Here is a 26,770-nt window from a genome sequence, read left to right as displayed (position 1 = left end):
TTTGGTATCAGAGCGGGTCACCGAATCATTCAGACTAACCGCTGAATCTGATTCACCTCACTCTTGAATCCACCATGGACGTTAAACCGATGAGGTTTGTTGAAAAATTTTTAGGGTTTTGAAATTATTTGATGATTTGGGTAAAATTTATGTGGATTGATGTTTGGGTTGATGACTCGTTCGGAGATTCAACATCAATTTCATGTTTATTTGGTCATATCGGTCCAGATATGATGTAACAGTGTTTTTAGCTCGTTTTGGGGTAAAACTGTTATTGAAGATGATTTTCAAATCTATAACGGCTGTTGATAGATTGAAGATAGATGGTTGATATCGAGATGACTGGGATATTACTACAACGATTAATTTCAGATGAAGAAGCTTGGTTCTTGATCTGAAAATTAGGGTTTTATGTGCTTATAACTGTTTCTGATATGAGTGTGCTGCTTGAACAGTAAAGGGAATATTGAAGAACGTTGCTGCTGGTACAATCTGATATGTAGAAGTCAAGAATGAACATGTACCAGGAGCAATCTAATCATTGTTTGTAGCAGCAGATGGAAGATGCAAAGGGAAAAAAAATTTTGCTACATATCTTTGTTTTTCAGCATTTTCACAAAAAGAGAGAACCTTAGAGAGAGAACCGATTAGGGTTCTTGGCTGTTTCTTGGTTTTTGCTGCATCAATCTTGATCTAATCCTTGGTTCTGATTGATTAGTAGGTTTCTTATTGATCACGGCTATTGATATAGTTTAGTTAGATCGATCGAATCCTATTAACTGAATAAGGATCTTGTGGTTAATCAAGATTAGGGTTTCTTCTTGGTGCAGCCGTGTTCCGATTAGGGTTTTCTTGGCCGTTTTTTGATTTTTGCTGCATGAATCTTGGTGCAGCCGTGTTCTTCTTGGCCGATTAAGAGTTTCTTGGCCGTTTTGTCTTGGTGCCTTGGTCGTTTTAGGGTTTTCTTGCCCGTTTCTTGGTTTATTGCTGCATGAATCTTGGTTTCCTTGGCCGATTAGGGTTTCTTCTTGGGGCAGCCGATTTGTTTAAGAAGTAATCAGCCGTTCTTGGTTCTTGGTTGTTATTTGTTGATTGGAATTCTGGTTCTTGTTCTTGGTTCTTATTCTTGGGTGTTATTTTTGTTCTAGGGTTTTGCATGGAGCAGAAGGGTGGTAATGGATTTGTTGATCGTATCAAGCAAGGGTTTCCAGCCAATCGGGTCACCAACATTGATGGGGTTCTTCCTCGTAGGGGAATTCTGAAAACTGGTTCCTCGGGAAACCCTAATGCTACAAGTTCGTCTGTTTCGTTTGATGCAAACACAACATTCAATGTTCCTTTAAATGATGTAATCAACAAAGATGGTGGTTGTTCAGCCGTGGCTTTGAATGATAACAAGGCTCTTGGATCTGATTCGTTAACTACTCAACAAGATGGAGGTTTTTCAGCCTTTGTTTCGGATGATAACATGGTTTTTGGATCTGATTCTTTAAATATTCAAAGGGATGAAGGAAAGGAGAAAAATATGGAAAATTCAAAGCCTTCGTATGTGAGTGTTGTCCAACTTGAAAACAAGACAACTAAGGTAACATTAAGAAAATTAAATGTGGAGTCAACAATGGAAGGAGTTGATGTGGTTATCCCGGTTGAATCTGTCAAGAAAGTTAACGATAGGTTTACTAATACTTTGTTTGGTTATTTTTTGGGTAACAGACTTCCTTTTCCGGTTGTTGAGTATTTTGCTAAGAAAAATTGGAACAAATATGGGCTTACGAGACTTATGATGAATGCGAAAGGGTTTTTCTTTTTCAAATTTCATACGGAAGTTGGGATGATGCAGCTGATTGAGGATGGTCCTTGGATGATTAGGAATGTCCCCATTATTCTTAATATTTGGACTATGGAGTCAGATTTGGAAAAGGAGGATATACGGTCTGTTCCGGTTTGGGTCAGATTACAGAATATTCCTCTGGGTGCCTTTACTGAGGAGGGTCTAAGTTTGCTCGCTTCAAGAATTGGGGATCCGATAAGTGTTGATTCTTACACTGCCAATATGTGTAAGGAATCGTGGGGAAGAAGTAGTTTTGCTAGAGTTCAAGTTGAACTTCATGCAAATCAGGACATTAAAAGGAAGCTGGTTGTTGCTGTTCCGGATACGTGGGGGGAGTCAAACAAGATCTCGGAGATTAAGATTGAATATGATTGGGAGCCCCCCAGATGTTCCTTATGTGAAGTGTTTGGCCATTCGAACACTCAATGCCCGAAACATGTTCATCATAAAAAGTTAAATGAAGAACCAATGAAAGTCACTAATGATGATGGTTTCCAGAGGGTGAAGGGAAAGAAAAAAGTTATTACGCAAGTCAAGAAACATAATCTTGTCTATCGACCGGTAGCTACACCTGCTGTGACACAACCTGTAAATAAACCATCCTCTAAAAGCCAAGACACTAATCATCCCGTGGGTAAACCTACAACTTCTATGGCTGTGGGGGTTGAGTCAAAGGAAAAGCATTATGTCCAAACTAGTAACCGGTTTGGTAATTTGGTGGATGAACCAGAAAGTGATGAAGATGAGGATGATGTGGAGGAGCTTTTTACGGATGTGGCTAACAGTATGAAAGCGGATATTGATTCTGAGGGTGCAAGCACACCCGGTGAATTGGGTGTTTAATGGGTACTATTGCTACATGGAATATAAGAGGGTTGAACCGCCCTCTTAAACAAAAAGAGGTTCGTAAGGTAATCCAAGATAATAATATTCAGGTGTGTGCTATTCTTGAGTCTCACGTACAATTAAATTCGGTTTTTGATGTTTGTAAGAAGATTTGTAACACTTGCGATTGGACTAGCAATGGTAGTGTTTGTGATAAAGGTACTCGGATTATTGTGGGGTGGAATACGGATCTGGTTGATCTAAAGGTTATTGATTATTCGAACCAGGTTCTTCACGTTCAGTTAAAGTTTAAGTTGGATAATAAGGCGATGTATTGTTCTTTCGTGTATGCTGAAAATTGTTATTTGAAAAGAAGGGAGTTATGGCATAATCTTGCAGTTCATAAACAATTCACTCGTGATAAACCTTGGGCTTTACTTGGAGACTTTAATTGTGCTCTTAATTTGGAAGACAGATTACATGGTTCTTCCAAAATATCCACTGGGATGCTTGATTTTCGTGCTTGTGTTAAGAACATTGAAGTTGAGGATATAAATGGGGTCGGGCTCCAATTCACTTGGAACAATAAACCGAGAACGGGTATGGGTCTTTTCAAAAAGCTTGATAGGGTGATGGGAAACTCTAAATTCATGGATATTTTTAATGATTCAACGGCGGTGTTCCTTCCATATCGGATTTCAGACCACTCTCCATGTTTATTGAAATTCCCCTCTCTTATTAAAGGTAAGCCTAAACCGTTTAAATTCCCTAATTTCTTAATTGGTAAACCAGGTTATAATGATATTATTGCTAACGGTTGGAAAATTGAGGTGAATGGTTATTACATGTTACGCGTGGTAAAGAAACTCCAAAACTTAAAACATCCAATCCGTTCTTTGTTGCATCGACAAGGCAATTTCCACAAGAAAGCTAATGATCTAAGAACCCTTCTTGATGATTGTCAAACCCGTCTTGACATTGACCCTACTAATTTGGAGTTGATTCGGGAGCAGAGTAGTTATCTTAAGGCTTATCATGAGGCAACTAAAGATGAGGAAGAATTCCTAAAACAAAAGGCTAAAGTCGATTGGTTAAAGCTTGGTGATTCTAACACTGCGTATTTTCACAATTCCTTGAAAATGCGAAACCATAGATGTCGTATTGATACTATAAGTGATGGTCAGGGCCAATTATATGAGGGATCGGATGTTCCTTCGGTGTTTGTTAATCATTTTATGAACATTTTTTGTTCGGATATGCAACCATTGAAAAAACCAGATAATCAGATTTTTACTACTAAGCTCTCGGCCTCTCAGGCGGAGCTGATGGTTAGACCTATATCCGATTTGGAAATCAAGGAAGCTTTTTTCTCTATTGGGAATACCAAAGCGCCGGGGCCTGATGGTTTTTCTTCGGCCTTCTTTAAAAGTTCTTGGGATATTGTTGGGAAAGATGTTTGTTTGGCGGTTCATGAATTTTTCAGAAAAGGAAGTCTCCTTAAACAGGTTAACCACACTATTATTGCCCTTATTCCCAAAGTGACCACCACTTTTACTCCTAATGATTTTCGTCCCATCTCGTGCTGCAACACTTTATATAAATGCATTACCAAGATTATCTCGGTTTGTATGATGAAGGGTTTGGAGTCGTTAATTGATATCAATCAGTCTGCGTTTGTTCCTGGACGTAGAATTTCTGACAACATCCTTTTGACCCAAGAATTAATGCATAATTATCACACTAATAACGGACCGCCTAGATGTGCTTTTAAAGTTGATATTCAGAAAGCTTACGATACGGTCAGTTGGGACTTCATTCGTGATATTCTATATGGGTATGGTTTCCACGATAGGATGACTCATTGGATAATGGAATGCATAACCACTTCTTCTTTTTCGATATCCATAAATGGGAACTTACACGGGTTCTTTAGTGGTAAAAGAGGTCTAAGACAGGGTGATCCGATGTCTCCTTATATTTTCACGCTGGTTATGCAAGTCCTCACTTTAATTCTGCATCGGAAGGTTCGTATTGAACGCTCGTTTCGTTTTCATCGTCATTGTGAAAAATTAAATATTATTAATATTTGCTTTGCGGATGATTTGTTCCTGTTTGCTGGAGGCGATGTGGATTCTGCTAAAACTATTATGGGGGCTCTGAATTATTTCAAAGATATGTCCGGGCTTACTCCAAGTGTCCCGAAAAGTACCGCGTTTTTCTGTAATGTTTCGGATCGCGTTAAAAGTGGGATTTTGAATTTTATGCCCTTCGTTGAAGGTAGGCTCCCTGTTAAATACTTGGGAGTTCCTCTTATTTCTACGAGGCTAAATTATCGTGATTGTAAGAGATTGCTGGATCGTATGGATAATCGGATTGGAGATTGGAAGAATAAAACTTTATCTTTTGCGGGTAAACTTCAGCTGGTCAGGTCTGTTCTGTCGTCCTTATATATTTACTGGTCTGCTGTTTTCTCTCTTCCTTCTAGACTTATTGCTGATCTTGAAAAACGGATTAAAAATTTCCTTTGGGACTTTGGACACGAAAAGGGAAAGCATAAAGTTTCTTGGGATGTTGTTTGTCAGCCGAAAAGTGAAGGTGGTTTGGGTATCCGGCGTATCCGGGATGTCAATAACTCTCTTCTGGTTTATCATATTTGGAGTTTAATCAATGATCGTAATTCGTTGTGGGTTAAATGGATGCATGTGTATAAAAAGAAGGGGCGAAATTTTTGAAGCTTGCAGATTCCAAACTCTTGTACTTGGGGGTGGAGGAAAATTCTTCAGTTTCGTCCCCGTATTAGACATTTTATATGGCATGAAATCAGTAATGGGAGATCTACTTCAGTTTGGTATGATAAATGGGATGATTTATGTCCTTTAAGTGATTATATTAACCCGAGAGCTATACATGGGCTGGTTTGACTTTAAAAACCTGTGTCAGTGATGTTGTTCATCATAATAACTGGGGCTGGCCGCCTGATTGGATTTCGAGATTCCCAATTCTTTCGAACTTAAAGGGGGTGAGTATTTATCCGGAAAAGAGGGAGAAGATCGTGGTAAGGGATGAGAATGGGACTTCAATGAATTTATCGGCTTCAGGAATATGGCAACTTCTTCGAATCCCGGCTGATAAGGTTTCTTGGATGCATGTTGTTTGGTTCTCTCAATGTGTACCAAAACACTCCTTTATGTTGTGGATTGTGCTTCATGATAGATTGAGCACGCAGAATCGTATAATGGGGTGGAATATTGGTGGGTATCCAAATCATAACCCGTATTGCTGCCTTTTATGTAATGGAGAGCCGGATTCTCGTAATCATCTCTTCTTTGAGTGTAAGTTCTCTTCTGAGGTTTGGAGTATTGTCAAATTGAAAGGTAAGTTTCAGGGGTGCATGAATGGTTGGGCGAATATTCTTCAATATGTGTCTCAATTTGGAATGTCCAACTCTATTGATAATGTTATTAATCGGCTGTTACTTGGGGCATCGGTTTACGTAATTTGGAAGGAACGAAATAACCTGCTTTTCAGGAACTCTTTGAAGACTCCAAAGATTGTTGCTGATGAAATCATTAAGGGTACTCGCCTAAAGCTTATGACTCTAAAGTTCAAGAATTCTGATCGGGTCAATCGGGTTCTCGATGATTGGCACTTTCCGAGGGGAGTTTCACACCAAATTGATGATAATGGTTGATCTGTTTATGTTATGTTTGTTTCTTTGGTTCTTGTGTAGGCTTTTGCAGTGTTTACCTTTGTTTGGTGGTTTTGGTTTTGTTTACTCTTGTATGGCATGTCATACATGAGAACTAATATGGCACTTTGGCATATTACTTGTTCTTTGTTGGTTGTGTGGAATGAATTTAACTGGGTAAAACCCTTTACCCAAAAAAAAAAGATGCAAAGGGAATATTCAAGCAGGTTCTGTATTGGAAAGTCATTGATTGATGATGCAGAAAAGAAGTATGGATGTCTTGAGCATGATAAGAATGGTCTCAAGTATGTCTTAAGTATGTCTCGAGCATACTCGATGATAGACAGAAAAAGACCAAGTATTTTCGAGCAAGGTATCGAGCAAGCTCGAGTAAAGACAGAAGCATGCTCGAGTAACAACAGAAAAATACAAGTGTTTTCTCGAGCAAGCCCTCGAGCATGCTCTCCAGCATGCTCGATGAGAGAAAAAGACTTATTTTCTTGAGCAAGGGCCTCGAGCAAGCCCTCCAGCATGCTCGATGTGAGAAAAAGACCAAGTATTTTCTTAAGCAACGTCCATGCTCGAGCAAAAAAAAAAAAAAATTTGCTCGTGAAAGGACTTTGACTTATGTGTGCTCGTGAACCGATAATCCATGAATGAATTACACTTGAGATTTTTGGTGCCGTTGACCGTTTGACCAAGTTGATCTTTACGGAAGATATATACCATGTGTATTTTGGTAAATTTTATCCAATCATCAACAAGCAAAAGGAAATCAAAGCCTTATCATTTTTTCACAACTTCATCGAAGAGCTTTACAAGAAAAAGGGTTGACCAAGCTCACGGGTTTAATCACTTATGAGTGTCAACCATATAATGTTTTGTTTATCTTTGTTTATTACAGAATCAACAATCTTGATAAGGATGGTCAAGGTTATTTCACCCATACTTGATTTGAAGACACAATTTTTAAAGACAATTGCAACGAAATTGGGGGAGTTAAAATTCCTGAATTTCATTGCAAATTTCTTGCTTCAAATCAAGTGAAAAGACTCAAGTTAAGGAAAAGTTGATCAATAATCCAAGATTCTTTAGAGATGTTTCATTGGTTGTGAGTATGGTACGATCGAGCATGATTTACTACTTCGAGCAAGGTTCTGAACCTTAAATGGTTGATTCCTCTAAGTGTTAAGGCTTCGAGCAAGCTACACTTCAAAGAGCAAGAGTATTATTCTATCAAGCATGGATTGCCAATTGAGCAAACAGCTTGATCATACAAGTTCTAACCAAGTGTTACGAGCACAGGATGATCGAGCACAGGGGGACGAGCATGGATGCAATAAGAGGATGTCACATGAATCAAAGCAAAGACTTCGAGCACAATTCAGTTACCGAGCAAGATTTACATCCGAGCATGCTAAAGATTGTTGAATAAGAAAAGCTGAAGACATCAAGAAGAATGAGCTTGCTCGATGGACTTATTCGAGCAAAGCTTGAACAAGTCAAGAGGAACGAAGCTTACTCAAAGGGAATATGTATTCTTCGAAAGAGAATATATTCCAAGTAAAATCTACTAGAAGACACTCATCGAGCATACCTAGCAAAGGAAAGGTTTGAAGATGACTTACAAGGAAAGAAACGGATATGAAGAATGGAAGATTATTTGCTGATCACATAGAGTTGAAATTCGATGGCATCGGTCTAAGGGGGAGATTGTTGGGACTTATATTTTAGACCGACGCATCGAATTATTATAATTATGGGTGAAAAATAATTAATATTTTTGGTCTCAACCAAGGGTGGATGGCTTGAAGACCAAGACATGCTAGACTAGTATAAATAGATGTATTTGCTAATTTGTCTAGCATGAGTGTATTGTGTACTGTGTGAGATCTAGGGTTTATCTCTTTGAGTGAGCCGCTGCCTCCAGGATGAGCTCTCCTGGAGGTGGCTGATCTTTATTGTATGTCTGAGTGCTATGTATGATAATCTTTTGATAATCTTTTGATTGCATATATTTGTTCGTCCAGTCTATTGTTCATTGTAATCGATTCAGGCTCTCTCTCCCAAACACCACTCATCCGTCCAAAACCCCCTCTCAAGAGCGAATACGATTCGATCCTAGCTCAGATCCAAGCTCCTCCGTTAATAACGAACATTATTCACGCTTCCGCACCGGGGCTCGGTTCTCACACGAGGTCAGCTCAGGGTTCGTTTCCCTTGCTACACTTAGTCCCTATAATTAATATTATAATAATATTAATATTTTAATATTATTATAATCGTCATACTAGACTGGGCTGTATAGCTAATCTAGGTATAGCTATTACACCCCGAAAGTGTTAGTAGGTTTAGATTGTGATGTTGTTCAATGTCTAATGTTTAAAATCAAACTTGGCTCAGTTTCCCCATTTCACCAGCTGGGGCAAGTTGTTCGTTTATGTGTTCAGAAAACAGTTATGGAGATGTAAACATGGGAAAACGTGTTGGTCGATAAAATTATTAAGTTATAAAGAAAGATCACACATTGGTGGTCTGGATTCGCTACGGGGCTCGTTTCCGTCTATTTAGTTTAATTCGGAGAAAAACGCACACAATCTAACCAAATTGTCCGGCTTTCTCGCAAAAAGATCGTTTTTACATAATTAATCCGAAAATATGCTTCTTGATCGTTTTTGATGTTCTGATATTCCAACAGGTTTGTTAATCACGAACTTGCTGGTTTTCGTCAGAATTGAATTTGTTTAAGCTTCAAATTAGCATAACTAATTATCTGTTAATCATTAGATCATGAAAATTTAGAAACTTATCAAATAAAATATGTAGAGTTTTATAAAAATATTTCTAGAATTATTTACTGATTTATAAATTTATAAAAAATCATTTTATATGTTATATTTAGCCCGAAAATCATCCGTTTATACCTAATGATTTATGAAAAATCCGCCAAAATTCCTGAGTGACCAAAACACTTTCCAAAATAACCTATAGCAATTAAGGAAGCTAACAATCTTTCCAAATATCATTTTCGAGCCAAAAACAACTATCAAAATCCGAATAAACGCAAATGCACAAAACATACCTAGGGTTTTCCAAAAGACCCCAAATTTCATATGTCCTTATAATACATCAAATCTTAGTTCCCCACAAAATTTCATAAGTTTTCAAGCATTTTACCTATTTTTCCCAAATAAACGCTCCAAATCGGTAATAAATTCGCCAAATATTCTCGGATGGTCGAAAAATTACCAAATTTAGACAGGGACTCGTTCATATGGTCCTTGATTTCCTTGAAAAGTTATACAAGCTAACAATATGTACATCACAATCGAATCCTAAACAGCCCGTAATCGAGTAATTTGGCATTACCTTTGCGGTTTTCGTCCGTTTTCGCTCTGTTAATCCAATTTCCGGGTTCGTGTGCTTCTAAGTAAGATAGTTACAAGTCCTATATCATAAACCAAGCATGCATCATCAACATAGCAGCCTTGTAACTTAGGGTTTCAGTTAGGGTTTTAAACCGAACTTTTGAACCATAAAAACGTCGTTTGAACCCTCTAATCCGTGTTTATGGCCAAAAAAGATTATTATTCTGATTTCTAACCATGTGTATGATCAAAACACATTTAAGGACAATTTTTAAGATTTTTGCATGGGTAGGATTGGTTTTTGGTATTCATACTATGTTTATATGTGTATAATCAAGTTTTTAATCAAGTTATAATGGATCAAATTACACTTTAACCTTGTAAACTTGCTGGAAACTTAAAGAACAGGACGTGAGCAGCAGCTAGGTATTAGATTTTTATGCTTTTGGATGAGAATAAAGACTTTGTATGCAAAATATCAAGGGGGGGACCCCCCTATGGTCCGATCAGGATTAAGGAGGTGGTTCTAGAACCCCTTTTTTTATCATCTTGTTTGTGTACATATATGTTAAATACAAAGTCCACTTTAAATTCGGGTTCAGTTTTTGGCAAGAAAAATATATCGGGTGTGACAAACAGTGTGAAAACATGTGTTTTTCGGCCATTTTATTGTAAATTTAGAAAAACATAGTATTTGTTTGTAAAAATCCAAAACATTTTCACGGATCGCTTAAAACATCCCCAACAAGTGTTTGGTAGATCTTTTTCGGCTTAACGGATGATACAATGCTTGTTTCGGAACTATCTTTCATGTTAAAATCCATAGCAGGTAGTTAAACGAGCATGTTTTCGTTTAACTGTTTTGCTATCATTCTATGGCTTTAATATCACTATATTGGCTTATATTAAATGCATATCAGTTATAGATGCCCCCCCCCCAGGATATCCTGATCATAACCAGACCCGTTCGGTTAATCGTTTGCTCGATACGCAATAAGCGGTTAATCGCTTATTCAATAAATGAATACTAAGGCATATTCTATTTTGTTATGAATGTCACATTATACCCCAGTTAAGAAATTTCATCCCCGAAATTCCATAAGCTAATTATGCCCCTTTAGAGGAACAATTTATAAGTATTTGTTTCGTAATTTGTTCTTTCTGTTTCCGAATACGTTTGATTCCCCGTTGCGGATTCCACCGAACTTATTCAATGAAATTTTATTGAGTCGTACCTGTTTGATTTTCCCTGTTGAACATTTTCACAGGTTCCTTTATAGAGTTAGTTGTATACAAGTTAGGTGGTACTACATCCGCCCTGTCAGTATGTCACTCATTCTGATTCGATATATATAAAATATCGGGAGTGAAATAATTTTGTTTAATACGTTACGGGGTTAATCTTCGAGGCAATTTGGAACAGTTTTCAAGTTAACTCGTCGGTTTCATTAACTCAACTAACACCTTTCAAGAATCGTCATCTTCTCCCATATATCGGTATAGTCTTTTCGTTAGCCTCAGGCGGCTGTCAGTTTGTTTGTAATATTACGAGCCTTATCTATGATTTCAGAAATCAAATCGGACTTTTGTATTTTAGGGTCGTCAATTTTCAATTGAATAAGGTGGCGCGTTATATTCTTGCTCGTATAATGTAGCATATACCCGCTTGTATAATATTACGATAGCTGTTAGGGTACGAGGATTGAAATTACCGCCTCACTTTCCTCTAATGTTTGAATAGTTTATTTGGTTTGATTGTTTGTTAGAGGACTACAGACCGTGTTCAAGTCGATTAGAGATTTAAAGTTTCATGCACAGCTCACCAAGGATAAGATTTTGTTAAGGTGGGTTTTTCAGTTGGGTAGTTGTTACAAACCAAAAGAAGGTATTCAGAGTGGATTAGTCGGGGAACTTATCATTCAGCTTACATTGCTTTCTTGGGATGTTTCAGGAACATATGTTAAGAGGTCCATTGTAGTTTGTTCCCCTTTTTACTGGGTATTTCAAACTATTGTTACGTCCCTGAGGATCTTTAGTATTCCACCTTAACTTATTATAGTGCACGACTTTACAACACATGCGCTTATGATCAATCTCATACCAGTTCCTTCATAAATTTCCCTTACATATTTACATTGCACTCAGTCTAACCGAACATCTGGCCTGACTTTTCTTTGTTCATCACCCGGTTATTGAGGCTGTAAAAGCTTGAAGTTCAAGTTTCGGTCCTGGTAGTAAGGAATTTCTTTGGTTTTCAAAGTTATGATCGTTTAACAATTCAATCTAATCTCCATTTCCTCTTACTTAACTCGTTTTAATTACTTATAACTCGTAGGTTTTCGCGGTTTATGTAACTTGTACCGTTGGTAGTGTACAAGTAATGTCCCCAGATCTTGGGTATCGAAGTAATCGTTCCATATTTCTGGTCACGGATAGTATAGTTCTTTTCATTCGTGTTTAGTCATTGGGGTTATATGCTATTAATTTGTTTCATTTTCCATTCATAATCTCGGTCCTTTTTGAATTATGAGGACAAGGTTTAAGTATCACTGAAAAGTTTTCATCTCATTGGGGTTTACATGAACTCCTTGATGTAACCGTTTTAGTATTTAGTTTAAGATAGGATGTGAAAGGCATTTTCGGTTCTGGGGCCTCCGTCTTGTATTTCAATCATTTCGTTATTTGGATGAGGTATTATGATAGTCTTTTCTTTACATGTGATTTCCATTTTTGGTTTCAAATAATTAGTCCATGTTTATTACACCAGAAATTCTTCAACTCTACCAGGAGTGGGTTAATAAGGAATGGTTAGTATTTTAGGAAGAATGAATAATTTCGGTTTGTTTGGTTAACTGGGTTATAGGTTTGCCGTTAGAGAGTTCTATGTCATAAGGGTTTGTTAATTTACTGATCAATATATTTTTATAAATATAGAAAGTTAACTAAATGAGACTTTTATTGGTACATGTGTTATTCAATGTGAAGCGCGCTAGTCAAAAATTGTGAATTTACCTGCTATTACGTTTGGATTTGGTCGTGTTCCACTCGTGTCAATCACGAAAGCAACCTCTAGTCTGGTTAATCATCGATGCTTGCTCTCCACTTAACTTGGGACAATTTCTTTTGAAATGCTTTGTACCACCACATTCGTAGCAAATAGGGTGATTTAGGATAGGTTGGGTTAATTGTATTGGTTGTATGAGAATTGGTTGTGGTCAGGGTAGTTGTGGATGGTTCGGCTGTGGTATTTGAGATGGCTGGTTCGTAGTGTTTACAATGGTTTTACAATCACGGACATAGTGTCCCACCTTGCTACATCTATAACACCCGTTTGTTCTACATTCACCTATATGATGATAACCACATTATCCACACTTTGGCAAAAGCCCTTTGTACTTCTCTAGTTTCACATTAGAATTGGTAATGGTGTAATTTTGTATCGTGGTGCGTGTAAGTTTATTCTGTTGTCTTCCTTGTACCTTCACCTCATACTTGGTTCGTTTTGTACCAGACGATTCTCCGGGCATTCTCAGTATTCCACTTCTAACCAAATCAGAAGTCATAATGTCGGCTTGTAACACGGCATTTTCGAAAGTTACGAGGCCAGTTGAATTAACCAAATTCCTGACTTTGGGGGCTAAACCCCAAATGTAGCGTTCAGTACGTTTAGATTCTGGGGTGACTAACCGTGGAACTAAACGAGCCAGTTCGTTAAAGCTGTGGGTATACTCCAAGTGATCTGCAACCTTCAATTCTAGATTCCAAAGTTCTTGTTCTAATTTCTGAATTTCGTTTATCGGACAAAAGTGTTGTATCATAAGATTTTTAAGTTTTGTCCAAGACACACGATTGGTTGCCTCTTGTCACCGAATTAGCACAACAGTATTCCACCACATTAACGCGTGGTCCATGAACGTAGAAGTAGCGAATTTGACAATACAATCTGATGGACAGTTAGTGATATTAATGATGGATTCATCCTTTTCGATCCACTTTACCAGTCCATTTGGTCCTTCAGTACCGCTAAATTCCATAGGTTTACATAGCATGAAGTTCTTAAGTTGATATCCGTGTTGTGGGCGATTTTGGTTGTTACCACTATTGTTCAAGTTCGGTGGGAGATTATGAGTAATATTAGTATTCAACTAGGGAGTATTAATTGCGACAGCGTTAGCATTTATCGGGGAAGCATTTGTAGTTGTATTAGTATTTGCCGGGAGATTATCATTTACAGTCGCGCTAGTGTTCGGCACTTGATTTGTATTCATAGTTGTATTATACCGGCAGCGAATTGTGCTGCGACTGTCGGAAGTACTGTTTGTAGTTCCCGAGCAATCATCTCGGCCAAATCTGCCTCAGATAGTGTAATTTTTTTCTTCGGGGCCATTCTATAACAATAACCAGTTATACCACAATTATCAACAGTTTGCTACTTAGCTCATCACAAAAGAAATCATATTAACAAGTAATCAGGTATTTCAAATAACACATATGTATCACACGGATCTGTTCCCAAGTCTTCATACTAGGGATGGTACATAGATTTAGCCTAATAGAGGTCGTTGTCTGTATGTATATATTAAGAGTTACCACCAAGTGACAAGAAATTTTAACCCGGTAAGAGTCAGTATTGTAACGGATAGCCCAAATTGTACTCCATATCAGCATCGCACACACTATTAGATGCTTGCATGGAGTATCGAGAAAATTCTATACTCACAATACCGTACTATCCTTATCTATTCATGGACACACTACAGCAATTATGAGTGGTTCCCCAATTGTACAACAATTATTCCGGTACGATTTCATCATTGGGCAATTGTTTTGTTCCGACATTTTCATAATTGAGCATATGACCGATATGAGTTTAATCAGTGCGTTATAATGGAAATGCACTCGTATATTCCACTAGACCCTTAGAGGTCGTTAAATATAACTATAGAATATATTCCTTCGCCAGGTCATTTGGTACACGCAAGCACGCTAGGTCTACTAAATTGGTAGTTTACTGGTTGGGGCAAGTATGTCTCATTCCAGTCAGGCACGTCATCGATTCGTGAGCATGAGGTTCTCTCCTATAATAACCAATTTGGATAGCAAAAATATAGGAGAGGTTGGAGGTTCTCGTACATAGATGTTTCAAAGAGTTTGCTAGTTAAGGAGGTTCATCAGAGTTAGTTATACTGGTGATATGTAAACGAAATTATTATTATTAATATTTCTTTTTGAAATATCATTAGAATATTATATGTATCAGTAGTCACAGTCTGTTTATAGAATTGAAGAATCAATTTTGGTAATTATCATATTAATAATTTGATAAATCGGGCTTGTCACTAGGTATTTCCCCTAGGGATGGTGTTTGTTTTTGAACAACAGAAATGGAGGATGACCGGAAAATAGATTAGATTAATGTCATAGAAATGAGTTTATAATATAAAAGCTAGACCCGGGCTGAGAAGTATTATATATACATTCTCTTGAAATTGTTATCTGTAGGTCACGCCTCTCAAGGTTCGTTCCCGGGCCTTGTATATTAAGCCCCTTTATGGTTCCGTCACATTGCCAGATTTAGTTTGAACTTGCTGAAGCATTCTCGTATTCTCGCTTACAAAAAACACCGGTTCTTCATTTGTCGTAAAACTATCCGATCTCGATATCTTTCGGTGCACTAGTTAGTCATAAAAGAACGTTTTTCGATGATTTGATCAGAGTGAAGGATATTATAAATTATGGTGAAATAAAATATTTTATTTGCTATGAACAAGTATAATATTAATTATAATAAAATATATATAAATTTCTGGTACGATATAATTTTAATTATAATAGGAATTAATATTGATTATAACCGAATATAATATTCGTTACCGTATGGCTCAATATTATCGATAGTACCATACGTACACGTATCCATATACCTCATTTCAAATAAGCACGTATGCACGTTGTAAATATATTCCACATTATCTTTATGCACATATGTTGCCATTTTTACATATCTGTATGTCCAACGACTTCTCCCTGAACTCCTCGTACAGGCAAGTTTGTTACTACGTTCCGGACCATAATAACTCACTTGCCCTAAGAGTTCTTCTCGGCATCCATCAGTATATATCGTTACTCATTATTAACTTTCCCATATATAATCGAGCCTACGGTTATATTATAAGTATCCTAAGGGATAACCTAATCCTTTATAACTAGTGGCTCTGATACCAACTTCAGTCACACCCCGTTGAGCGATTTGCGGAAGCGTAAAACGGAAATGTAACAGATACAACTGGTATCAAATACATTGCTCATAAAGAAACATTACTAACTAATTTACAATATATTACATTGTTCTAACATCTTTTACTAACTAGGTGATACAATCAAAACTAGCTCTCCAACTACTTTACTTCTAACTCAAATGCTCACAGCTTCGATCACAATCCAAACATGTAACACATAAGCAATTTACTCCACCTTTCTGATTACCTGAAAAGCATGATTAAAGAAATGGTCAACTATGAATAGTTGGTGAGTTTCATAAGTTTTAACGAAATCAGTTCTGCATACCACATAGTCGTAGCTTGCATGTACGCGCGTATATAAAAATTGTATTTACGTTTGTATATATGTACAGCTGTGTCTCTGTGTGTACATATGCACGCATGTAAGTTTATATTATAAATTCGAATTTAGGATAAAAGCGTGACTGTTTGTTCGTACTACGTGTTTCCAATTTCTGTGTTTAATCAACCACTGTGGCCCCCCCTTCCGCCCACAATGGTTCTATGTAAAATCAACCACTGTGCCCCCCCTTCCGCCCACAACGGTTCCACGTAACATCAACCACCGTGGCACCCCTTCCGCCCACAACGGTTCCACGTGAAATCCAACATTACACAGGGTATACACAAATAATTAGTATTTCCTACACCAGATTATTTCCTACGCCTATTCACATAGCATGTAGATAGACATACACATATATACATATTTATGCACATATATAGTATTTATCATGTATCACGAAACATTGTGGCCCCCCTTCCGCCCACAATATCCTCGTGGCCTCCACTGCCCACGTTATCCTCATGGCCGTTACAGACCATGTTATCCCCATGGCCGTTATAGACCACGTTATTCCCCATGGCCATTACAGAACACGTTATTCACCCATGCCGTTACAAACCACGGTATTCACCCATGGCCTTTATAGACCACGTTATTCACCCACGTTCACTTAATTTATCATTCAACAATACTATTCACCATTCATTCTCACGCAATCAATCGTTATGTTTGTAGGGAAAACATGGCACAGAATACGTTATATAGAAAATCCGGCAGCATAACGTTACATAAACATAAACATGGCACAGATATCTTTGCAAACTAACTATGGAAGGCCTATTTATAAGCATGTCCATTCGTTAACTATACTAACGAATAAGTCTTTCCATAGCCCCATTCGCTAAACACCCTTAGCGAATGGGTATACCTTAACGAATGAGCTACCATTCGTTACACTATAGTAACGAATGGGCTCCTAACTTAACGGATGTCCCTAGTCTTTAACGAATGAGGCCTCATTCGCTAAACATCCTTAGCGAATGAGCCTTTATACATTAACATAAAGATTAAACTACCCCTAGCCTATTCGAACAGCTGCGGACACCAAATCTATGCACTTACAAACGTTTTTTTTTTTTTGGGTAAAGGGATTCACCCGGTTAAATGCATTCCACACAACCAAAAAAGTACAAGTAATATGACAGAGTGCCATATTAGTTCTCATGTATGACATGCCATACAAGAGTAAACAAAACCAAAACCACCAAACACTGGTAAACACAGCTAAAGCTTACACAAGAACCAAGTAAATACACAAAACAAAAACAAATCAACCATTATCATCAATTTGGTGGGAAACTCCCCGCGGAAAGTGCCAATCCTCGAGAACCCGATTAACCCGTTCAGAATTCTTGAACTTTAGAGTCATAAGCTTTAGGCGCGTACCCCTAATGATTTCGTCCGCAACAATCTTAGGAGTCTTCAAAGAGTTCTTGAAAAGCCGGTTGTTTCGCTCCTTCCAAATAATGTAAACCGAAGCCCCAAATAACAGCCGATTAACAACATTATCAATAGAGTTGGACATTCCAAATTGAGACACATATTGAAGAATATTCGCCCAACCATTCCTGCACCCCTGAAACTTCCCTTTCATTTTTACAATACTCCAAACCTCAGAAGAGAACTTACACTCGAAGAAGAGATGATTACGAGAATCCGGCTCTCCATTACAAAGAAGGCAGCAATACAAGTTATGATTTGGATACCCACCAATTTTCCACCCCATAATACGATTCTGCGTGCTCAACCTATCATGAAGCACAGTCCACAACATAAAGGAGTGTTTTGGAACACATTGAGAGAACCAAACAACATGCACCCAAGACACCTTATCAGCCGGTCTCCAAAGAAGATGCCATATTCCTGAAGCCGAGAAATTCATTAAAGTCCCATTCTCATCCATTACCACGATCTTGTCCCTCTTATCCGGACAAATACTGACCTCTTTTAAGTTCGAAAGAATTGGATATCTCAAAATCCAATCAGGCGGCCAACCCCAGTTATTATGATGAACAACATCATTGACACAGGTCTCTAAAGACAAGCCAGCCCGATGTATAGCTCTCGGGTTAATATAATCACTTAAAGGACAAAGATCATCCCATTTATCATACCAAACTGAAGTAGATCTCCCATTACCAATTTCATGCCAAATAAACTGTCTAATACGAGGACGAAACTGAAGAATTTTCCTCCACACCCAAGTACACGAGTTAGGAATCTGCAAGCTCCAAAAATTTCGCCCCTTCATTTTATACTCATGAATCCATTTAACCCACAACGAATTACGACCATTGATTAAACTCCAAATATGATAAACCAGAAGAGAGTTATTGACATCCCGGATACGCCGGATACCCAAACCACCTTCACATTTCGGCTGACACACAATATCCAAAGAGACTTTATGCTTTCCCTTATTGTGACCATAGTCCCAAAGGAAATTTTTAATCCGTTTCTCAAGATCAGCAATAAGTCTAGAAGGGAGTGAAAACACAGCAGACCAATAAATATATAAGGACGACAGAACAGACTTGACCAGCTGAAGTTTACCCGCAAAAGATAAAGTTTTATTCTTCCAATCTCCAATCCGACTCTCCATACAATCCAGCAACCTCTTACAATCACGGTAATTTAACCTCGTAGAAATAAGAGGAACTCCCAAGTATTTAACCGGGAGCCTTCCTTCAACGAAGGGCATAATATTCAGAATACCACTTTTAACGCGGTCCGGGACATTACAGAAAAACGCGGTACTTTTCGGAACACTCGGAGTAAGCCCGGACATATCTTTGAAATCATTCAGAGCCCCCATAATAGTTTTAGCAGAATTCACATCACCTCGAGCAAACAGGAACAAATCATCCGCAAAGCAAATATTGATAATATTTAATTTTTCACAATGACGATGAAAACGGAACGATCGTTCAATACGAACCTTTCGATGCAGAATTAACGTGAGAGCTTGCATAACCAGCGTGAAGATATAAGGGGACATCGGATCACCCTGTCTCAGACCTCTTTTACCACTAAAGAACCCGTGTAAGTTCCCATTAACGGATATCGAAAAGGAAGAAGTGGTTATGCACTCCATTATCCAACGAATCATCCTGTCGTGGAAACCATACCCAAAAAGAATATCACGAATGAAATCCCAACTGACCGTATCATAAGCTTTCTGGATATCAACTTTAAAAGAACATCTAGGCGGACCATTATTAGTGTGATAATTATGCATTAATTCTTGGGTCAAAAGAATGTTATCAGAAATCCTACGCCCAGGAACAAACGCAGACTGATTGATATCAATTAACGACTCCAAACCCTTCATCATATGAACCGAGATAATCTTGGTAATGCATTTATATAAAGTGTTGCAGCACGAGATGGGACGAAAATCATTAGGAGTCAAACTGGTGGTCACTTTGGGAATAAGGGCAATAATAGTGTGGTTAACCTGTTTAAGGAGACTTCCTTTTCTGAAAAATTCATGAACCGCCAAACAAACATCTTTCCCAACAATATCCCAAGAACTTTTGAAGAAAGCCGAGGAAAAACCATCAGGCCCCGGCGCTTTGGAATTTCCAATCGAGAAAAAAGCATCCTTGATTTCCAAATCGGATATAGGTCTAACCATAAGCTCCGCCTGAGAGGCCGAAAGCTTAGTAGTAAAAATCTGATTATCCGGTTTTCTATGGCATGTTGCTTGTCATCCATGTCACAAGCCTTGATGATTTCCATAACCTCCGACAGTGTCAATCTAGACAGATCCTTGGTCTTCTTGCTGACAGCTACATTCAGGTCCCAACTCTGAGGCAGTGAGTTAACCAGCTTGTTGTTGATCTCGGCAGATGTGAGATTGATACTTGCAGACCTGATCTCCGTGATCAACGAGATGAACCGGTGAAGCTATTTATCCAAAGATTCTCCTAACACATGATTGAACATGTTGAATTTTTGTCTAAGGAGATCTTGCCTACTTCTCCTCATGTCTTCATTACCCTCAAACACCTCAATGAGAGCCTCATAGAGTCCTTCGGCGGAGTTCAACTCTCTAAATCCCAAAGCAATTTCGAGTGAAAGTGTGATGGTCAAGGTGGCTAAAGCCTTCTCATCTTCTTCAACAATCTCAAAATCAACATTAGTATACAACTCAATTGGCTTTATCTCAACCTCTTCGGAGCCCTCTCTTTGATAGGTAATAGCCCGAGGACCGCTAAATATGCTCCTCCACATCTTTGCATCCTTTGATTTCATGTACTTCTCAAATCTGAATTTCCACTCAGCAAACCCATCTGATTTCAGTAAATGAGGCACACGAGTGGTAGTTCCCATGATGGAATCAAGCTCTTGATGGAGCGATGCATTTGAGGACATACTGACATCTGATTGATCCATAGTATCCTTAACCGAAAACTTAATAGGAAGACCGAAAACAGCAAATTTCGTCCAAGAACACGGGATGTTGACCGAGAACAGTCAACAATATACGAGGACACACAAACTTTCTAGAGAACGACGAATTCACCCTGAGAACTTATAAGTCTTCCCGAAATTTGAATGCTTACCGAGAACCTTGAAATCTTCCAGAAAACTACGAAATCAACCCGAGAACGTAGAACAGCTCAAGATATGGCAAATCATGAATATTTAACTAAATCCCGAGAATAGTGGGATTCAAATTAAATATGAGATATACCAAAATCTATTCCAAACTAAGCTTTCACCACCCGAAGAACACGAAGAAAAGTCATCTTCGAGATCCAGAAACCTTCAACACAACAGAACCTCCTTAGATCAACAACAGAATCCTTGATATCACCAAAAACGAGCCTAAAATAGGTCTATAGGCTCTCATACCAATTGTAAGTCCCGTGACGGATCTTTCAACGTGATATCAATATACTTCACAGTTAGGCGAAAACTAACCACTAAGTTGATTCTCTGAGAAACGAACAAGAACACACTAAACAAAATAAAGAAGCTTCAAAACATACGTATATTATACGTTGGGTGCTTAAGGCCTGAACAACCCTAAACTGTTAACATATATTCTATGTATATACTCTAATAACTAAGCCCAAAACTACCCAAAAGCCCACCGAGATCAACAGATCTCGGTTTACAATCAAAAGCCCAAATTATCCGAAACTAAGCCCAAAACAACAAGCATAAACCACAAAATACGTCCTAACACACCCCAAAATGTTCGTAAACAGTTTGAAAAGATGGGTCATGAAACTCACTGTTTTGTAGGAACTCAGTGCGAGGTCAGCTCGGGGCTCGTTTCCCTTGCTATCACTTAGTCCCTATAATTAATATATAATAACATCAATATTTTAATATCATTATAATCCTCATACTAGACTCGGCTGTATAGCTAATCTGGGTATAGCTGTTACACCCCGAAAGTGTTAGTAGGTTTAGATTGTGATGTTGTTCAATGTCTGATGTTTAAAATCAAACTTGGCTTAGTTTTCCCGTTTCACCATCTGAGCCAAGTTGTTCGTTTATCCGTTCAGAAAACAGTTATGGAGATGTAAACTTGGGTAAACGTGTTGGTCGATAAAATGATTAAGTTATAAAGAAAGATCACACATTGGGGGTCTGGATTCGCTACGGGGCTCGTTTTCGTTTATTCAGTTTGATTCGGAGAAACACGCGCACAATCTAACCAAACTGTCCGGATTTCTCGCAAAAAGTTTGTTTTTACCTAATTAATCCGAAATATGCTTCTTAATCATTTTTGATGTTCTGATTTTCCAGCAGGTTCGTTAAATACGAATTTTCTGGTTTTTGTCATAATTGAATTTGTTTAATCTTAAAATTAGCATAATTAATTATCCGTTAATCATTAGATCATGAAAATTTAGAAACTTATCAAATAAAATATGTAGAATTTTATAAAAATATTTCTGGAATTATTTACTGATTTATAAATTTATAAAAAATCATTTTATATGCTATATTTAGCCCGAAAATCATCCGTTTATACCAAATGATTTATGAAAAATCCGCCAAAATTCCTGAGTGACCAAAACACTTTCCAAAATAACCTGTAGCAATTACAGAAGCTAACAATCTAACCAAATATCATTTTCGAGCCAAAAACGACTATGAAAATCTGAATAAACGCAAATGCACAAAACATATCTAGAGTTTCCAAGTGACCCCAAATTTCATATGTGATCATAATACCTAAAATCTAAGTTCACCACAAAATTTCATAATTTTTCAAGCATTTTAACTATTTTTCCCAAATAAACGCTCCAAATCGGTAATAAATTCGCCAAATATTCTCGGATGGTCGAAAATTTACCAAATTCGGATAGGGACTCATTCATATGGTCCCTGATGTCCTTGTAAAATTTTACAAGCTAACAATATACACATCACAATCGAATCCTAAACAGCCCGTTATCGAGTAATTCGACATTACCTTTGCGGTATTCGTCCGTTTTCGCTCTGTTAATCCAATTTCCAGGTTCGTGTGCTTCTAAGTAAGATAGGTACAAGTCCTATATCACAAACCAAGCATGCATAATTAACATAGCAGCCTTGTAACTTAGGGTTTCGGTTAGGGCTTTAAACCGAACTTTTGAACCGTAAAAAAGTCGTTTAAACCCTCTAATCCATGTTTACGGCCAAAAAAGATCAAAACACATTTAAGGACAATTTTTAAGATTTTTGCATGGTTAGGATTAATTTTTGGTATTCATAATACGTTTATATGTGTATAATCAAATTTTTAATCAAGTTATAATGGATCAAATTAAACTTTTACCTGGTAAACTTGCTGGAAACTAAAAGAACAGGATGTGAGCAGCAGCTAGGTATTAGGTTTTTATGCTCTTGGATGAGAATAAAGACTTTGTATGAAAAATATCAAGGTTTGCTCCTATCGAGATTAAGGGGGTGGTTCTAGAAGCCCTTTTTTTATCGTCTTGTTTGTGTACATATGTCACACCCCGACTAGCATAATGCGGAAGCGTAAAACGGGAATGTAACAGACACCTCTGGTATCAACACATTGTTTATAAAGAAACATTACAAACTAATTTACAACATATTACATTTCTTTGTTCTATCATTGTTTTACAGTCTAGGTGATACAAACAAAACTAGTTCGTTAACTATACGTTCTTACTACTAACACCCTTGCCTCTATTCACATAGCATCAACCACACACCTTGGACAAGTAACAGATTACCAAATCATTCCGATTTAGGTACACCTGAAAAGCAGTTTAAAACGGGTCAACTACTAGAGTTGGTGAGTTTCACGAGTTTCAAGAAAACAGTAATGAGTATTCACAAGTTAACACTTGTAATCATGAAATAAGTATGTATGTATGTAAATGATGTAATTATGCTAAGCTACAGTGAAGCCTTGACTGTATGTGCGGCGTGCAACCATTTCCCACGCTCAATCAACCACTGTGGCCCCTTTCCACCCACAACATGCCCCGGTAGCTATGTCTAACACTACATAGCCTGTTTGTATAAATATGGTCATGTGCAAATGGCGCTATGTGACACGGCAACCAGGCCGATTTCGTTTGGGTTTGTCAAACCAATAGTACTATTCACAAGCCACCGGCTCGAAGTTAATCACTATGATCGTGGGGACTTTCGTGTGTTAGCACTTAGATAATTCACATCATTACAAGTTTCAGGTATGTATATGTAATCAAACATGCTTTTCACCCCAAAAGTTCGTAAAACAGTTTAGAAGTGGGGTCATGAAACCCACGGTTTATTAGATAATCAGTACTGTATCTGCTCGTGGTTTGTTCGGTCCGTTATCAGTAGTTCCTATAATCAATATTAATATATTAATATTATTATAATCTCAATACTAAACTGGGATGTAAAACTAATCTAGGTATAGCTGGAATGCCCAGAAAGTGGCAATAGGCGTAGGTTGTGATGTTGTTCAATGTCTAATACTTAGAACTGAACTTGGCTAAGATTTCCGTTTTCCCAGCTGGGCCAAGTTGTTCGTTTACGCGTTCAGAAAACAGTTATGGGAAAATAAGCTTGGGTAAACGTATTGGTTAACAAAATGATTAAGTTATAAAGAAGGATCACATACTGGGGTCCCAGATTAGCCACGGGGCCCGTTTCCGTTTATTCAGTTTGATTTAAGAATAAACGCGCACAATCCACCCGGATTGTCCAGGTTTCTCATAGAAAAGTTTGTTTTTACTTAATTAGTCCAAAAATATGATTTTTGATCACTCTTGGTGTTTTGATATTCCCGCAGATTCGTTAATCGCGAACTTGCCGGTTTTTATGAAAACTAAATTTGTTTAATCTTTAAATTAGCATAATTAATTAACCATTAATCATTAAATTATGAAAATTTAGTCACTTATCAATTAAAATATGTAGATTTTATAAAAATATTTCTGGAATTTTTTTACTGATTTATTAATTTATAAAAATTCATTTTATCAGCTATATTTCGCCTGAAAATCGTCCGTTTATCCCAAAGAATTTTCAAAAATTCCACCAAAATTCCTGAATGCTCAAATCATGTCAATTCCAGAATGTAAAAAGCTCGTGCGATATTCTTTTCGACCCAAATTTGGCTATAAAAATTCACACGAACGCATATACACAAAATACCTTTAGACTTCTCCAAATGATCCTAAAATTCATATGTGCTGAAAATATATCAAATCTGAGTTTCCAGAAAAATTTCATAATTTTTGAAGTATTTTAGCTATTTTTCCCAAATAAACGTCCCAATTCGGTAATAAATTCGCCAAATATTCTCGGATGGTCGAAAAATTACCAAAATTTAACAGGGACTCATTGACATGGTCCCTGATGTCCCTGCAAAATTTCAAGGCCTAATAATATGCACATAACAACCTTAACCTAAACAGCCCGTAAGCGAGTGTTTCGGCATTACCTTAGCGGTTTTGGTTCGTTTCCGCCTTTCTAATCAACTTTTCAAGCTCTTGTGCTCTTATGTAGGCTAGATACAAGTCCTATATCACAAACCAAGCAAGTCAACATTGAACGGATTAAGGGGATTGAAATCTAGGGTTTCTTTAGGGAAGATGATGAACTAGTGACAATGATATATATTTAACTTTTACCATTTTAAAATTAAATTGCAAGATAGTCTAACTGGTTTGTTTGTGTTTATGTGGGTTGACAGACCCGTGTTCGAACTGGGTTTGCCTCATCGTATTTTGTGGGTTTATTTTCCTTTAGCATTCTTTCATTATTATATATATATATTAAATTAATTCTTATATAATAAATAAAATTATTCTAAATTAACTAAAATTAATTATAAATTATAATCTACCATCATAACCTAAAAACTAACTTTTCCATATTCGATAAGAGCCATAAAACCCGTTAATATTATTTTTCGTTAACTTCGTTTCGTTAACTTTATAAATACGTTAACTTTAATTCAATAGCTTTATAATGCGTTAACACTTTCGTTTTCAAAATAAAATACACCGTTAACACCGAAAATTTTGTAAACTCTATAATATTCAAATTTAGCGTTAAATTAATAATATTTTCGTTAAATCCTTAAAAATTAGTTTTTATTACGATTCATTAACATTAACTCGTCAAATTTAATTGGTTAATTCATAATCTGTTAAACTTATATTTCATTAACTTAAAATTCGTTAACTTAGAATAATATTAAAATAATTCAATTCATTAGATTTCCGTCAAGCTTAAACTAATATTATAAAATACCTTTCGTTAACTTAATAATCTTTTTTCCAAACAATACTATATCCAAGTGCCTTAAAATCCCGTAAAACACATTAAATCAATATAATACCCCGTTAACCAAATATTTCATTTAACTTTTATAATCCCGATAGTTAGATTTCGTTTTGTTTTATTTATAGTTCTTGAAGTTCAATCTTTTCGGATTCTTTATCGCACTTTCGGTTGCTTTTGTTTTCGTTGCAATGTTTATGTTCAATCTCAAGGTGAGTTTTTCACCACCCCTTTTTTTAGGTTCTATTGTTTTGGGGTAGCATATGTATCCATATAAAAAATTCAAGTATTGTTTTCTTCTATTACAAACTACAATTCGTATATGGACTTGTGTGTTACTTGTATTACTTGCACGAATATTACTTGCATGTTGGGAAGCCTCATTAAGTATGATCATACGCCCGCCTTTGCACTCCGGTCCATTTGTATCGAGTGGAAAAGGGCCTCATTAACCGAGTATGTTGGTTGTTACCAACTGGAAAGGACCTTACTTGCGCGATTACCCGAGTACGTTGGTTGATATCAACTGGAAAGGATTTTACTTGCTCGTTTATCACTTGTCCATGAATTGTATGATTTTTACGTATTATATCAAACTGTGGGAATCTCACCAGCTATGTTCATAGCTGACTATATTTTATACATATGTTACAGGTGTAAAGAAAT

This window comes from Bidens hawaiensis, unplaced genomic scaffold (assembly GCF_021521415.1).
Source record: "Bidens hawaiensis isolate Kalapana, Puna unplaced genomic scaffold, B.hawaiensis_p1.1 tig00017171_1, whole genome shotgun sequence".
Lineage (NCBI taxonomy): Eukaryota > Viridiplantae > Streptophyta > Magnoliopsida > Asterales > Asteraceae > Bidens > Bidens hawaiensis.
This window is presented reverse-complemented; position numbering follows the sequence as displayed.